Source organism: Eubalaena glacialis, chromosome 5 (assembly GCF_028564815.1).
Source record: "Eubalaena glacialis isolate mEubGla1 chromosome 5, mEubGla1.1.hap2.+ XY, whole genome shotgun sequence".
Lineage (NCBI taxonomy): Eukaryota > Metazoa > Chordata > Mammalia > Artiodactyla > Balaenidae > Eubalaena > Eubalaena glacialis.
The window spans coordinates 107,055,106-107,072,013 of record NC_083720.1 but is presented as its reverse complement, the minus strand read 5'-3'; the positions used below and the strand labels follow the sequence as shown (position 1 = coordinate 107,072,013).

Below are 16,908 nucleotides of genomic sequence, written 5' to 3'. Positions count from 1 at the left end.
TACAGGATAAATCCAAGGAGAAACACACCAAGACACATATTAATCAAACTATCAAAAATTAAATATAAAGAAAACATATTAAAAGCAGCAAGGGAAAAACAACAAATAACACACAAGGGCATCCCCATAAGGTTAACAGCTGATCTTTCAGCAGAAACTCTGCAAGCCAGAAGGGAGTGGCAGGATATACTTAAAGTGATGAAGGAGAAAAACCTACAACCAAGGTTACTCGACCCAGCAAGGAACTCATTCAGATTTGATGGAGAAATTAAAACCTTTACAGACAAGGAAAAGCTGAGAGAGTTCAGCACCACTAAACCAGCTTTACAACAAATGCTAAAGGAACTTCTCTAGGCAATAAACACAAGAGGAGGAAAACACCTACAATAACAAACCCAAAACATTTAAGAAAATGGGAATAGGAACATACATATCGATAATTACCTTAAATGTAAATGGATTAAATGCTCCCACCAAAAGACACAGACTGGCTGAATGGATACAAAAACAAGACCCATACATATGCTGTCTACAAGAGACCCACTTCAGACCTAGGGCCACATACAGACTGAAAGTGAGGGGATGGAAAAAGATATTCCATGCAAATGGAAATCAAAAGAAAGCTGGAGTAGCAATTCTAATATCAGACAAAATAGACTTTAAAATAAAGACTATTATAAGAGACAAAGAAGGACACTGTATAATGATCAAGGGATCGATCCAAGAGGAAGGTATAACAATTGTAAATATTTATGCACCCAACATAGGAGCACCTCAATACATAAGGCAAATACTAACAGCCATAAAAGGGGAAATCGACAGTAACACAATCATAGTAGGGGACTTTAACACCCCACTTTCACCAATGGACAGATCATCCAAAATGAAAATAAATAAGGAAACACAAGCTTTAAATGATACATTAAACAAGATGGACTTAATTGATATTTATAGGACATTCCACCCAAAAACAACAGAATACACATTTTTCTCAAGTGCTCATGGAACATTCTCCAGGATAGATCATATCTTGGGTCACAAATCAAGCCTTGGTAAATTTAAAAAAATTGAAATCGTATCAAGTATTTTTTCTGACCACAATGCTATGAGACTAGATATCAATTACAGGAAAAGATCTGTAAAAAATACAAACACATGGAGGCTACACAGTACACTACTTAATAATGAAGTGATCACTGAAGAAATCAAAGGGGAAATCAAAAAATACCTAGAAACAAATGACAATGGAGACATGATGACCCAAAACCTATGGGATGCAGCAAAAGCAGTTCTAAGAGGGAAGTTTATAGCAATACAAGCCTACCTCAAGAAACAGGAAACATCTCGAATAAACAACCTAACCTTGCACCTAAAGCAATTAGAGAAAGAAGAACAAAAAACCCCAAAGCTACCAGAAGGAAAGAAATCATAAAGATCAGATCAGAAATAAATGAAAAAGAAATGAAGAAAACCAATAGCAAAGATCAATAAAACTAAAAGCTGGTTCTTTGAGAAGATAAACAAAATTGATAAACCATTAGCCAGACTCATCAAGAGAAAAAGGGAGAAGACTCAAATCAATAGAATTAGAAATGAAAAAGGAGAAGTAACCACTGACACTGCAGAAATACAAATGATCATGAGAGATTACTACAAGCAACTCTATGCCAATAAAATGGACAACTTAGAAGAAATGGACAGATTCTTAGAAATGCACAACCTGCCGAGACTGAACCAGGAAGAAATAGAAAATATGAACAGACCAATCACAAGCACTGAAATTGAAACTGTGATTAAAAATCTTCCAACACACAAAAGCCCAGGACCAGATGGCTTCACAGGCTAATTCTATCAAACATTTAGAGAAGAGCTAACACCTATCCTTCTCAAACTCTTCCAAAATATTGCAGAGGGAGGAACACTCCCCAACTCATTCTACGAGGCCACCATCACCCTGATACCAAAACCAGACAAAGATGTCACAAAGAAAGAAAACTACAGGCCAATATCACTGATGAACATAGATGCAAAAATCTTCAACCAAATACTAGCAAACAGAATCCAACAGCACATTAAAAGGATTATACACCATGATCAAGTGGGGTTTATTCCAGGAATGCAAGGATTCTTCAATATACGCAAATCAATCAACGTGATACATCATATTAACAAATTGAAGGAGAAAAACCATATGATCATCTCAAGAGATGCAGAGAAAGCTTTCGACAAAATTCAACACCCATTTATGATAAAAGCCCTGCAGAAAGTAGGCATAGAGGGAACTTTCCTCAACATAATAAAGGCCATATATGACAAACCCACAGCCAACATTGTCCTCAATGGTGAAAAACTGAAACCATTTCCACTAAGATCAGGAACAAGACAAGGTTGCCCACTCTCACCACTGTTATTCAACATAGTTTTGGAAGTGTTAGCCACAGCAATCAGAGAAGAAAAAGAAATAAAAGGAATCCAAATCGGAAAGAAGAAGTAAAGCTGTCACTGTTTGCAGATGACATGATACTATACGTAGAGAATCCTAAAGATGCTACCAGAAAACTACTAGAGCTAATCAATGAATTTGGTAAAGTAGCAGGATACAAAATTAATGCACAGAAATCTCTAGCATTCATATATACTAATGATGAAAAATCTGAAAGTGAAATTAAGAAAACACTCCCGTTTACCACTGCAACAAAAAGAATAAAATATCTAGGAATAAACCTACCTAAGGAGACAAAAGACCTGTATGCAGAAAATTATAGGACACTGATGAAAAAAATTAAAGATGATACAAATAGATGGAGAGATATACCATGTTCTTGGATTGGAGGAATCAACATTGTGAAAATGACTCTGCTACCCAAAGCAATCTACAGATTCAATGCAATCCCTATCAAACTACCACTGGCATTTTTCACAGAACTAGAACAAAAAATTTCACAATTTGTATGGAAACACAAAAGACCCCGAATAGCCAAAGCAATCTTGAGAACGAAAAATGGAGCTGGAGGAATCAGGCTCCCTGACTTCAGACTATATTACAAAGCTACAGTAATCAAGACAGTTTGGTACTGGCACAAAAACAGAAATATAGATCAATGGAACAGGATAGAAAGCCCAGAGATAAGCCCACGCACATATGGTCACCTTATCTTTGATAAAGGAGGCAAGCATATACAGTGGAGAAAAGACACCCTCTTCGATAAGTGGTGCTGTGAAAATTGGACAGGTACATGTAAAAGTATGAAATTAGAACACTCCGTGACACCATACACAAAAATAAACTCAAAATGGATTAAAGACCTAAGTGTAAGGCCAGACACTATCAAACTCTTAGAGGAAAACATAGGCAGAACACTCTATGACATAAATCACAGCCAGATCCTTTTTGACCCAGCTCCTAGAGAAATGGAAATAAAAACACAAATAAACAAATGAAACCTAATGAAACTTAAAAGCTTTTGCACAGCAAAGGAAACCATAAACAAGACCAAAAGACAACCCTCAGAATGGGAGAAAATATTTGCAAATGAAGCAACTGACAAAGGATTAATCTCCAAGATTTACAAGCAGCTCATGCAGCTCAATAACAAAAAAACAAACAACCCAATCCAAAAATGGGCAGAAGACCTAAATAGACATTTCTCCAAAGAAGATATACAGATTGCCAACAAACACATGAACGAATGCTCAACATCATTAATCATTAGAGAAATGCAAATCAAAACTACAATGAGGTATCATCTCACACCGGTCAGAATGGCCATCATCAAAAAATCTAGAAACAATAAATGCTGGAGAGGGTGTGGAGAAAAGGGAACACTCTTGCACTGTTGGTGGGAATGTAAATTGATACAGCCACTATGGAGAACAGTATGGAGGTTCCTTAAAAAACTACAAATAGAACTTCCATACGACCCAGCAATCCCACTACTGGGCATATACCCTGAGAAAACCATAATTCAGAAAGAGTCATGTACCAAAATATTCATTGCAGCTCTATTTACAATAGCCAGGACATGGAAGCAACTTAGGTGTCCATCATCGGATGAATGGATAAAGAAGATGTGGCACATATATACAATGGAATATTACTCAGCCATAAAAAGAAATGAAATGGAGGTATGTGTAATGAGGTGGATGGAGTTAAGAGTCTGTCATACAGAGTGAAGTAAGTCAGAAAGAGAAAAAGAAATACAGTATGCTAACACATATATATGGAATCTAAGGAAAAAAAAAAAGTCATGAAGAACCTAGTGGCAAGAGGGGAAGAAAGACACAGACCTACTAGAGAATGGACTTGAGGATATGGGGAGGGGGAAGGGTGAGATGTGACAGGGTGAGAGAGTGTCATGGACATATATACAGTACCAAATATAAAATAGAAAACTAGTGGGAAGCAGCCGCATAGTACAGGGAGATCAGCTCTGTGCTTTGTGACCACCTAGAGGGGTGGGAAAGGGAGGGTGGGAGGGAGGGAGATGCAAGAGGGAAGAGATATGGGAACATATGTATATGTATAACTGATTCACTTTGTTATAAAGCAGAAACTAACACACCATTGTAAAGCAATTATACTTCAATAAAGATGTTTAAAAAAAAAAAGAATGTAAGCAGACAAGAATAGCATTTAAAAAAAAAAAAAAAAGAAAGAAAAGTTCAGGACCAGATGGCTTCACAGGTGAATTCTATCAAACATCTAGAGAAGAACTAACACCCATCCTTCTCAAACTCTTCCAAAAAATTACAGAGGGCGAAACACTCCCAAATTCATCCTCAAAGCCACCAACACCCTGATATCAAAACCAGAAAAAGATATCACAAAAAAAGAAAATTATAGACCAGCATTACTGATGAACATAGATGCAAAAATCCTGAACAAAATACTAGCAAACAGAATCCAACAACATATTAAAAGGATCATACATCATGATCAAGTGGGATTTATTCCAGGGTTGCAAGGATTCTTCAATATATGCAAATCAATCAATGTGATACACCGTATTAACAAATTAAGGAATAAAAACTATATGATCATCTCAATAGATGCAGAAAAAGCTTTTGACAATATTCAACACCCATTTATGATAAAAACTCTCCAGAAAATGGACATAGAGGGAACCTGCCTCAACATAATAAAGGCCATATATGACAAACACACAGCAAACATCATACTCAGTGGTGAAAAACTGAAAGCATTTCCGCTAAGATCAGGAACAAGACAAGAATGTCCATTGTTGCCACTCTTATTCAACATAGTTTTGGAAGACCTAGCCATGGCAATCAGAGAAAAAAAAAGAAATAAAAGGAATAAAAATTGGAAAAGAAGATAGAAAATCCTAAGGATGCCATCAGAAAAGTACTAGAGCTAATCAGCAAATTTGGTAGGGTTGCAGGGTACAAAATTAATGTACAGAAATCTCTGGCATTCCTATACACTAACAATGAAAAATCGGAAAGAGTAACTAAGGAAACAATCCCATTTACCATTGCAACAAAAAGAATAAAATACCTAGGAATAAACCTGCCTAAGGAGGCAAAAGACTTGTACTCAGAAAACTATAAAACACTGATGAAAGGAATCAAAGATGAAATAAACAGATGGAGAAATATACCATGTTCTTGGATTGGAAGAATCAGTATTGTGAAAATGACTATACTACCGAAAGCAATCTACAGATTCAGTGCAATCCCTATCAGACTAGTAATGGCATTCTTCACAGAATTAGAACAAAAAATTTTACAGGTCATATGGAAACACAAAAGACCCAGAATAGCCAAAGCAATCTTGAGAAAGAAAAACGGAGCTGGAGGAATCAGGCTCCCCGACTTCAAACTATACTACAAAGCTACAGTAATCACGACAGTATGATACTGGCACAAAAAACAGAATTATAGATCAATGGTACAGGATAGAAAGCCCAGAGATAACCGACACACATATAGTCACCTAATTTACGACAAAGGAGGCAAGAACATACAATGGAGAAAAGACAGCCTCTTCAATAAGTGGTGCTGGGAAAACTGGACAGCTACATGTAAAAGAATGAAACTACAACACTCCCCAACACCATACACAAAAATAAACTCAAAATGGATTAAAGACCTAAATGTAAGACCATACAGTATAAAACTCTTAGAGGAAAACATAGGGAAAACACTCTTTGACATAAACCACAGCAAGATCTTTTTTGATCTACCTACTAGAGTAATGAAAATAAAAACAAAAATAAACAAATGGGACCTAATTAAACGTAAAAGCTTTTGCAAAGCAAAGGAAACCATAAACAAGATGAAAAGACAGCCCTCACAGTGGGAGAAAATATTTGTAAATGAAACAGTGGACAAAGGATTAATGTCCAAAATATATAAACAGCTCATGGAGCTCAATATCAAAAAAACAAACAACCCAATCAAAAAATGGGTAGAAGACCTAAATAGACATTTCACCAAAGAAGACATACAGATGGCCAAGTGGCACATGAAAAGCTGCTCAACATCACTAATTATTAGAGAAATGCAAATCAAAACTACAATGAGGTATCACCTCACGCCGGTCAGAATGGCCATTATCAAAAAATCTAGAAACAATAAATGCTGGAAAGGGTGTGGTGAAAAGGGAATCCTCCTGCACTGTTGGTGGGAATGTACATTGATACAACCACTATGGAGAACAGTATGGAGGTTCCTTAAAAATCTAAAAGTAGAATTACCATATGACCCAGCAATCCCACTACTGGGCATATACCCTGAGAAAACCATAATTCAAAAAGAGACATGTACCACAATGTTCATTGCAGCACTATTTACAATAGCCGGGACATAGAAGCAACCTAAATGTCCATCGACAGATGAATGGATAAAGAAGATGTGGCACATATACACAATGGAATATTACTCACCATAAAAGGAAACGAAATTGAGTTATTTGTAGTGAGGTGTATGGACGTAGAGACTGTCATACAGAGTGCAGTAAGTTATAAAGAGAAAAGCAAATACTGTATGCTAACACATATATATGGAATCTTAAAAAAAATGGTACTGATGAACCTAGCGGCAGGGCAGGAATAAGACGTAGACGTAGAGAATGGACTTGAGGACATGGTAGGGGGAGAGGAAAGCTGGGGTGAAGTGAGAGTAACATCGACATACATACACTACCAAATGTAAAATAGATAGCTAGTGGGAATCAGCAGTATAGCACAGGGAGATCAGGTCGGTGCTTTGCGACAACCTAGAGTTGTGGGATTGGGAGGGTAGGAGGGAGGCTCAAGAGGGAGGGGATATGGGGATATATGTAAGCATAGGGCTGATTCAGTTTGTTGTACAACAGAAACTAACACAGTATTGTGAAGCAATTATACTCCAATAAAGATATATTAAAAAAAAAACAACATGGAGATACTACTATACACCCACTAGCATGGCTAAGAATCAAGTCTCACAATGTTAAGATTGATGAAGATGTGGAGCAACTAGAAGTTTCCTCTCATACATTGCTGGTAAAATGGTATAGCCACTTTAGCAAATAGTTGGTTAGTTTCTTACACAGTTAAACTTATTCCTTATGAGCTGTAAATTCCATTCCTAGGTATATATCCAAGAGAAATGAAAGCATATGTCTGCAAAAAAGCTGATTTTCATAGCAGCATTATTAAAAATGGTTTTAATTTGCTTTTCATGAGTAAGTAATGATATTTACATCCTTTCATCTGCTTGTTTACCATCTACATCTGGTTTATTTTAGAAGTATTGACATCTTTTGCTCTTTTGAAAATTAGGCTGCTTGGGAATTCCCTGGTGGTCCAGTGGTTAGGACTCTACACTTTCACTGCCGAGGGCACGGGTTCAATCCATGGTTGGGGAACTAAGATCCCACAAGCCACAATATGCGGCCAAAAAATAAATAAATGAATAAATAAAATTAGGCTTCTTATTTTATTATTATTGAGTTTTAAGAGTTCTTTATGTATTTTGGAAATACCAGTCTTTTAGCTGGTATTTGTTTTACAAATACGTTCTCCCGTTTTTAAAATAGTGGCTTCATTTTTAAAACAGTGTCTTTTGAAGAGAAGTTAATTATGATGAAATCCAGTTTCTCAGTTTTTTCTTTTATGGTTTGTGCTTTATATCCCATAGAACTTTTTGCCTAACCCAAAGTCACTGATTTAGCACCATTTTATTCTAGAAGTTTGATAAGTTTAAGGTTTTACATTTAGGTCTATGCTCCATTTTGAGTTAAAGGTTGTATGTAATGTGATGTATGGGTTGATTGAGATTTTTTTGTTTTGTTTTGGATTTTTGTACGTGGATGTCCAATTGTTCTAGGACTATTTGGTGAAAAGCTTTTCTGTTCTCCATTCAGTTGCTTGACATCTTTGTCAGAAATCAATTGACCATGTATGTCTACGTCTGTTTCTGAAATCTTTCTTTTCCATTGATTTAGGTTTCTGTCCTTTCACCAGTACCGCACTGTCTTGATTACTGTGGCTTTATAATAATCTTGGTATCATGTAATATGAGTACTCCAATTTTGTTTTGTTTTGAAATTGTTTTGGCTATTCTAGTTTCCTGGCTTTTCTATGTAAATTTTAGAATCATTCTGATGGTTTCCAAAAAAAAAAAAAAAAAAAAAAAAATCTGCCTGAGTTTTGATTGGGGTTGCATTGAATCTGTAGATAAATTTTGGAGAGGAGTGATAATTTAACTATGTTGAGTCTCCCAGTCCATCAATATGGTATATCTCTTCATTTACTCACATCATCTTTGATTTATCTCATCAGTGTTTTATGGTTTTCAAAATACAGATCTTGCATATAGTTTGTTAGATTTATCCTTAAGAATTTCACGGTTTGGTGGTGGTATTATAAATGGCAATATAGTGGGTTGGCCAAAAAGTTCATTCGGGTTCTTCCATAACATCTTAACAGAGAAACCCAAACGAACTTTTTGGCCAATGCAATATAAATATGTAATTTCCAAGTGTTTCTTTGTTGATATGTGGAAACATGATTGATCTTTATATATTGGACTTTGCATACTACAACCTTGTTAAATTCCCTTATTATATCTAGTAGGCTTTTTGTTTTTGTTTTTGTTTTTTGTAGATTCTTTAGGATTTTCTGTCTATATAGACAGTCATATTGCCTGGAATAACGACAGTCTTATTTTTTCCATAGTAGTGTATGCCTTTTATTTCTTTTTCATACCATATAGCCCTGGCTAGTACTTCCAGTATAATGTTAAAGACAGAAAACATTCAGCCTTTCGCCATTATGTATGATGTTAGCTGTATTTGTTTTATTTATTTATTTATTTATTTTTATTTTTGGCTGTGTTGGGTCTTTGCTGCACGCGGCTTTCTCTAGTTGTGGTGAGCGGGGGCTACTCTTTGTTGTGGTGCACAGGCTTCTCATTGTGGTGGCTTCTCTTGTTGCAGAGCACAGGCTTTAGGTGCATGGGCTTCAGTAGTTGGAGCACGCGGGCTTAGTAGTTGCGACATGCAGGCCCTAGAGTGCAGGCTCAGTAGTTGTGTCGCACGGGCTTAGTTGCTCTGTGGCATGTGGGATCTACCCGGACCAGGGCTCGAACCTGTGTCCCCTGTATTGGCAGGCAGATTCTTAACCACTGTGCCACCAGGGAAGTCCCTGTATTTGTTTTAAAGATGCCATTGATCAGCTTAAGTTCCGTTGTATTCCTTGTTTACTAAGAGTTTTTAAAATCATGAATGAATGTTGAATTTTGTCCAATGCTATTTTTGCATCTATTGGAATCATCGTATGGTTTTTCTTTATTCTGTTGATATGGTGAATTATATTGATTAATTTTTGAATGTTGAACCAGCCTTATATTTCCAGGGTAAACTTCAGTTGGTCATGATGTAATATCCCTTTTATATATTGCTAAAATTCTGTTAAAATTTTTTGCATCTGTGTTCACAAAGGATATTGTATTTTTAGTCTTCTTTTCTTGTAATGTCTCTGTCTGGTTTTGGTATTGAGGTATTGCTAGTCTTATAAATTACTTTGGGAAGAGCTTCCTCCAGTCTCGATTGAGCTGGTTAGTGTAAACACACATATTAGTTTGCTATCTTTTGTGAAAAAATGGCAGGGGTGGGGAGTGATAAAACGCACTCATATCTGCTTAACTTCACAAAAAGAAGGGGCAGTAGAGAACAAAGATTTATGGGAGGGCATGACACTTCTTAAGGCTATATACCTTTTTATATAGTTTTGATTTTTCAAAGCATATTATCTTCCATATTGAAAATAAAGATGGGAATGGGCAAAGTCCTAAACCACCAGAACAAATGAACCTGATTGTACTATAAATTAGTACTATACTTACATTGAAGGGGAAGAAAGAGTGACTCTAAGTAATTTTTTAACATAATATTTGATTGTTTACCCTCATCCTGGGTAGCGGTAAGAGAGAGGGATTGCAAACAAATCCTGAACTCTTTCCTCTAGAGTTTATTTTTTGTAGTGATATGGACAAAGCAACTCTGGGTCATTTTTAGATGTATTATGGATTGAGTAAATGTTTTCAGGTTGTTGAAGCTAGGACCTGAGGAAGGAGGGACATACAAATATGCATTGGGAGAAGGGAAAAATGAATCCTGTGGGGATGGATTGTAATTGAAGGTATCAGTGTAAATTTATTATTTTTGAAACCAGTATGTATACATGCACATGTATATGTATGTATGAACATATATATATATGTTTATATGCATATGTGTATATGCATGCATGTATTTCCTAGTAGTTTTGTCCAAGAAAAAGGCAAAGAGCAGTGGGCACACCTAATCCCCCAATCTCGATCTCTAATAGTATTCCCAACACAAAGGGACTGGAGTTCCTCAGAGGAATGGCTGATTGCAAGGGTATATACCAGGTGAATCTGTACCTTTTTTTTAATGCTAGAAAATAAAATGTTTTTGAAAAATATGGGAGCATGTCACAAGCCTGTTGGAGGTCCTACTGGTCTAGTCATCAGATAAGTATAGTAATGAATTATGAACCATTAAAAATAGGAATCCATTACCCATAATGATAATAAACTAATAAATGAACAAATAAAGAAGAGAGCTCTCATGCTTACAGTAGAATTCTGAATTCTAGAGTTGGAAAATCATCATTTTGCAGCTCTTATTAGGCAGGGCAAGAATCATAACAAAATCTAGGGGGGAAATATTGATGAGGAGCAGGGTATTTCCATAGAGTTAAAGTGTCTCCCCACCGCCTGTGTATTATTTGCAAGGTATAAAATAGGGATTATGCATTGGTGAAATCCAACAACAACATGGGTACCACGTGAATCTAGATATGATGCCCTGAGGGGATATATCGTCATCTGTGTAGTATTCTGGCCAAGACTACATAACCTGAATCTGGAGGAAACAATAGACAAACCCCACATGAGGAACATTCTACTTAATAAAAAGGGGAGGAGGCTGTATTCTTAAAACAAAACAAAACAAAACAAAAAACAATGTCATAAAAGACAAAGGCTGTGGAAGTGTTCCAAATTATGGGAGGCTTAAGAAAGATAAGCCTAGGTATTGCATTAACTGCAATACCTGACCCTGGACTGGATCCTATACTGGGTGGGGAGAAAAATACTATAAAATGATTATCATTGGATTCATTGAAATAAGTTGGAATACTGATCCTAAATACAAATACTGTAGCAATGTTCAAATTACTGACAACAACTGTACTGTGGTTATGAAAGAGAATATCTCTAAGGAAATACACATTGAAGCAAAGGCGCGAAGAACCATGATATACATAATTCATCCTCAGTTGCTTTAGGAAAAAAAAAGACAGCTCAAGTGTGTCTGTCTGTGTGAAGGGAAAGAAAGTTCATGAGCACAAATGACAAAATAAAGAAGGTAACGTTAACAATTGGTGACTTTGAGTATAAGGATGATTCTTGTATTCTTATATTTGCACCTTTTCTGTAAGTTTGAAACTATTTCCAAACAAAATAGTTAAAACACTTAAAAATATCTGTCCTTTATTTTTAGACTTTCCTTATTTATAAAGAGCTCAGTTCTTTATCTGGAACAAGTTTGGAATGAACATTTTAATAATATTTTCCTATGTGTGTTGTGGCTCTGCAAACTAACCATTGTTGAATATGATAACAGATGGGAAATAAATGTCACCCTGTGGACCGCCAGAGACTAAAACCTAATCTAGCAGGGGGTTGGGGGTGGGGTGGGGAACCATTTATTATAGTGGTTACTTAAAGTTTATGGAAGTATTGGCTACAACATCTACTGAAGTCTTTGAGTTATTGTTGTTATCACTTAACTATTGAAGAAATATTAGAATGATTCTTTTACATCAAGAATCTAGCTATTGTCTCCTGATTATTTATTTTCTTTTGTAAACTCAGAAAGATTGTCATATTTAGCCCTAAGAGTGTAACTATTCATTTCTTCATTCAAAAAATGTTTATTGAATGCCTACTATGTGCTGGACCCCTTCCTAAGCATTGAAGATGTAGCACGAAACAAAACAAAGCTCTTGCCCTTGTGGATTTTATGTGTTGGGGGGAGGAAATACACAAACAGGAATAGAAGTGAAATAAATGAATATTAGTAACATTGGAGAGAAATAAATCAGGGAAGTGTGTTAGGGATGCTGGGAGCAGAATAGTTACAGTTTAAAATAGACCAAATAGGAAAGAGTTAACTCAGACATTTGAGCAAAGATCTGAAGATAGCAAGGGAGTGAGGCAGGTGGAGATAATCATCTCAGAGTAGCTTTGAGGCAGAGAGAACAGTAAGTGTAAAGGCTCTGAGGCAGGAGTATGCCTAGCCTGTATAAGGAATAGCAAGGAGGTCAGTAGGAAATGAGGTCAGAGGTAATGGGGGTTAAATTGTGTAGGTTCTATTTTGCTATTTTAAAGATTTTGGCGTTTATGAGATGAGAAGCCATTGGGAGATTTTGGGCACAGATGTTACATTATATGATTTATGTAAGATTATCAGGATCACTCTGGCTGCTTTGATGAAAAAGGACTGAAATAGGGCAAGGGTAGAAGTTGGGAGGCCAGTTACTAAACTATGGAAAAAATCCTAATGAGAGATGATAGTTACTACTACAGTTTCTATGTAGATGTTGAGAAGTGGTCAGATTCTGGATATATTTTGTATATAGAGCCAGTAGTATTTGCTGATGTGTTAGAAAGAAGAGTCGGAACTTGAACTTCAGTGATGATGGAGAAAAGGAGAAATAAGCAAAGGAAGCTGAGGAGTGGCCAGTGAGATAGGATGAAACCAGGAGAAACTAGGAGAGTCTTTGTTCTGGAAGCCAGATAAAGAAAGTGTATCAGGGCTTGATGAGTCATGCCGATTGCTGCAGATAGGGCAAGAAAGATGAGATCTGACTGGCTTTTGGATTTTACAATATATATATATAAGTAACTGGTGACTTTGGAGTTTCAGTGCTGTGTTCAGGAGCAAAAGTCTAATTGGAGTATGTTCAGCTTGAACTGAAGAATACTTGAAGACAGTAAGGACAACTCTTTTCTGACTTTTCGCTGAAAAGGGAATCAAAGAAATTGGCCATAATCTAGAGGGGTGGGGTCAAAAGCTTTGCTGCTGATGTTTGTTTTCTAATGATTGGAAATATATACATATATACACACACACACACACACACACACACACACCAATGGTTCTGCTTCATTGGGAGGACAAAATTAAGAAATTGATGACATAGGAAAGAGAAGTGGGACTTACTAGAGCAATTTCCTTGAATAGTAGGGACATAACATCTAGTATTAAAGTGGAAGAGTTAGATTTTGATGTGGTTTCAGAAAGTTTAAGCACAGTAGAAGGGTACAGATTCAGGTAAGTGGGTGAGTGTGGTTCTGGAAGTTCTCTTCTGACTGCGTACATAGGAATCAATGCCAGCATTGTAGAGTGATTTCAGATTTTATGTGGCTTTCGATTTTTTTTTTCTGTGTGATGCTGTTCATCAGGTGATCTGCCAAGAGTCCTGAGAAGCCATAGGAGGGCTATAGCCCTGCTTGTTAACTTTTGTTTTTCAGATATTTAGCTTTTTGTTACTCTCTCCAGTTTACTTAACACTTGGGAAGAGATTCCTAAAACTCTTTTGGGGATATCTGGAAAAAAATTTTTTTCTCATTGATCTTCAAAGAGTATGATTCAAAGGTCCTTAGAATTTACCAGCACAATTTTCATGTTAGGTGTAAGAAAACCAACTTAAAGACATAGTTAGGCCAAGGAGGTACAGCTAATTGTCTAGCCAAGCCTGGAATACAGGTCTCTGTTTTTCTAGTTTATATAATTTAGTTTTGAAATTCAGTTTTTATACCTATGTACATATACATTCATACTCAACGTTTTGACAATAAAGCTAACTTATTCTAAATTGGAGGCAACCAAAGCATGAAATAAAAACACTTAAAATGTCAGGGTCAAAATGTAATTCTGTCTAAAATGTGATTTAAATTTTGATTTGTATCAAATGGATACCTGAAATTATATTATATTGGATATTGTAATTAGAATGCACTGAAATCATATCAAAGCATTTGCCCTTGGCTAAATTTATATTAAAAGATTACAAAACAGGATCAGTAATATACCATTTTAAATTTCTGGTACCTTAAGACATCTGTAGATAGTAATAAAATACAAAAATGGGTTGAGAAAAGCATTGGTATTCTAGCCCGCTCTTTCCAGTTCTGTCTGGCTTCCTGCTATTTCTGCTTCTTTATCTCAATACTTGGCTGTACCTGGTAATTCAAAATGGATAAAACCAAATAATCAGCATCCAAAATACATATATAATTTCTATGAAATAATAAGTAAAGGGCAAAAAACTGAGGAGGAAGTGGCCAATAGAAATAAAGAGGCATTTCATGAAAGAGGAAACATGAGTTAGCCAGTAAACCTGAAGAAATGCTCAGTATCATTAATCAACAGAAAAATGCAAATTAAGACTACAGTTAGATGGTTTTACACCCCCAAATTAAGAAGTTGGCATTACTAAATGTTGGAGAGCATGTAGATCAATATGAACTGCCTGGTGCTGATGAGATTATACATTGCTAAACACACTTTGGGAAAAAGAAAAATTGGCGACCTCATGAAAAAATTGAAAACACATATATTCCTCAACTCCTAGGCAAATACTTAAGAGAAACTTTGGCGCATGTGGAACAGATGTGTATGAGAACTTTCATAACAGTAATGTTCATAATAGCAAAATGAAGCAAAACCTGGGGAGAAAATAAGATGCTATCGTAAAGAGAATGAATAATTCAGTCATGGTGTATTTACACAATGTAGAATTATTCTGCCCTGAAATGAATGAACCACAACTATATGCAACATTTAGTTACATATGTATCATGAATACATCTTGAAAACATTATTGAATGAAAAGAAATGAAAGTGTGTTGAAGGATATGTACATATGTGATATGCTTTCTAAAAATCAGAGGAATGATAAACACAAAACATAGGATAGCAATTACAGAGGACTGAAGAGATGAGAGAGGTGGGGTATAGTACAGGGAAGAGCAAATCAGTAAAACATTGCCAGTAACTTATATTTAGGTTCTTGTGTTGGGTGACAACCAACATGTTTTATGTAAGTTGGTAGTTAATATATTAAAAAAACAGTGCAGGTATATTCTGATGTTACGATTTAGGAGACATGTCATCACTTCTGCCTACTCTCTCACTGCCACTTGACTCCCTAACATCACTCAGAATTTCACTAGAGGGATCTTGTTTTAAAATCTTCTATCTCATTAAGCACGTGTCTGCCATCTGACAAGCCACTCAGTAACAACTTGGATGAATAACTGAATGAATGATTTGGGAAAATAATTCCGAATTTTTCTTAGAAACCACCTAAGAGGTAGGGTTTTTTTTTAAAATAAATTTATTTATTTATGTTTTTGGCTGCATTTTGTCTTCGTTGCTGTGCATGGGCTTTCTCTAGTTGTGGTGAGCGAGGGCTACTCTTCGTTGCAGCGCGCAGGCTTTTCATTGCGGTGGCTTCTCTTGTTGCGGAGCACGGGCTCTAGGCGCGCGGACTTCAGTATTTGTGGCACGTGGACTCAGTAATTGTGGCTTGTGGGCTCTAGAGCGCAGGCTCAGTAGCTGTGGCGCACAGCCTTAGTTGCTCTGTGGCATGTGGGATCTTCCCGGACCAGGGCTTGAACCTGTGTCCCCTGCATTGGCAGGCAGATTCTTAACCACTGAGCCACCAGGGAAGTCCCAGAGGTAGATTTTTTAAAATACTTTTTCATAAGTAGTGAGATAGACAGCAGAACTAGGTTATTGCAAAACTAGGTTTTTGAATGAGAACTAACTGTATATTTGAGGGCAATATTATTGATGTTTGAACTATTGTACTAACATGATTACAGAGATTAACAAACATATGACAAAAACAAATAGTTGATCAGTTGATCAGATTAACAAACATATGACAAAAACAAATATTGATGTTTGAACTATTGTACTAATATGATTACAGAGATTAACAAACATATGACAAAAACAAATAGTTGATCAGAAAAGCAGAATGTTGTTAAAAGATGAATCTATTCTTAGGCATAACTTTTTAGACTTAGAAAGCCCATGGGGATTAATCCAAGCTCCTCATTTTTTTAAAAAAATTTATTTTATTTATTTTTGGCTGCATTGGGTCTACATTGTTGCACGTGGGCTTTCTCTAGTTGCGGCGAGTGGGGGCTACTCTTGGTTGCAGTGCGCGGGCTTCTCATTGTGGTGGCTTCTCTTGCTGTGGAGCATGGGCTCTAGGTGCGTGGGCTTCAGTAGCTGTAGCACGTGGGCTCAGTAGTTGTGGCTTGCGGGCTCTAGAGCACAGGCTCAGTAGTTGTGGC

The 16,908-nt window shown here is 36.3% G+C and overlaps 1 protein-coding gene across 9 annotated transcripts in view; it reads left to right on the top strand.

Annotated features, from left to right (window-relative positions):
• The window catches only part of WDFY3 (WD repeat and FYVE domain containing 3), a 273,492-nt gene that overhangs the window by 22,012 nt on the left and 234,572 nt on the right, over positions 1-16,908 (top strand). The window lies entirely within an intron of this gene.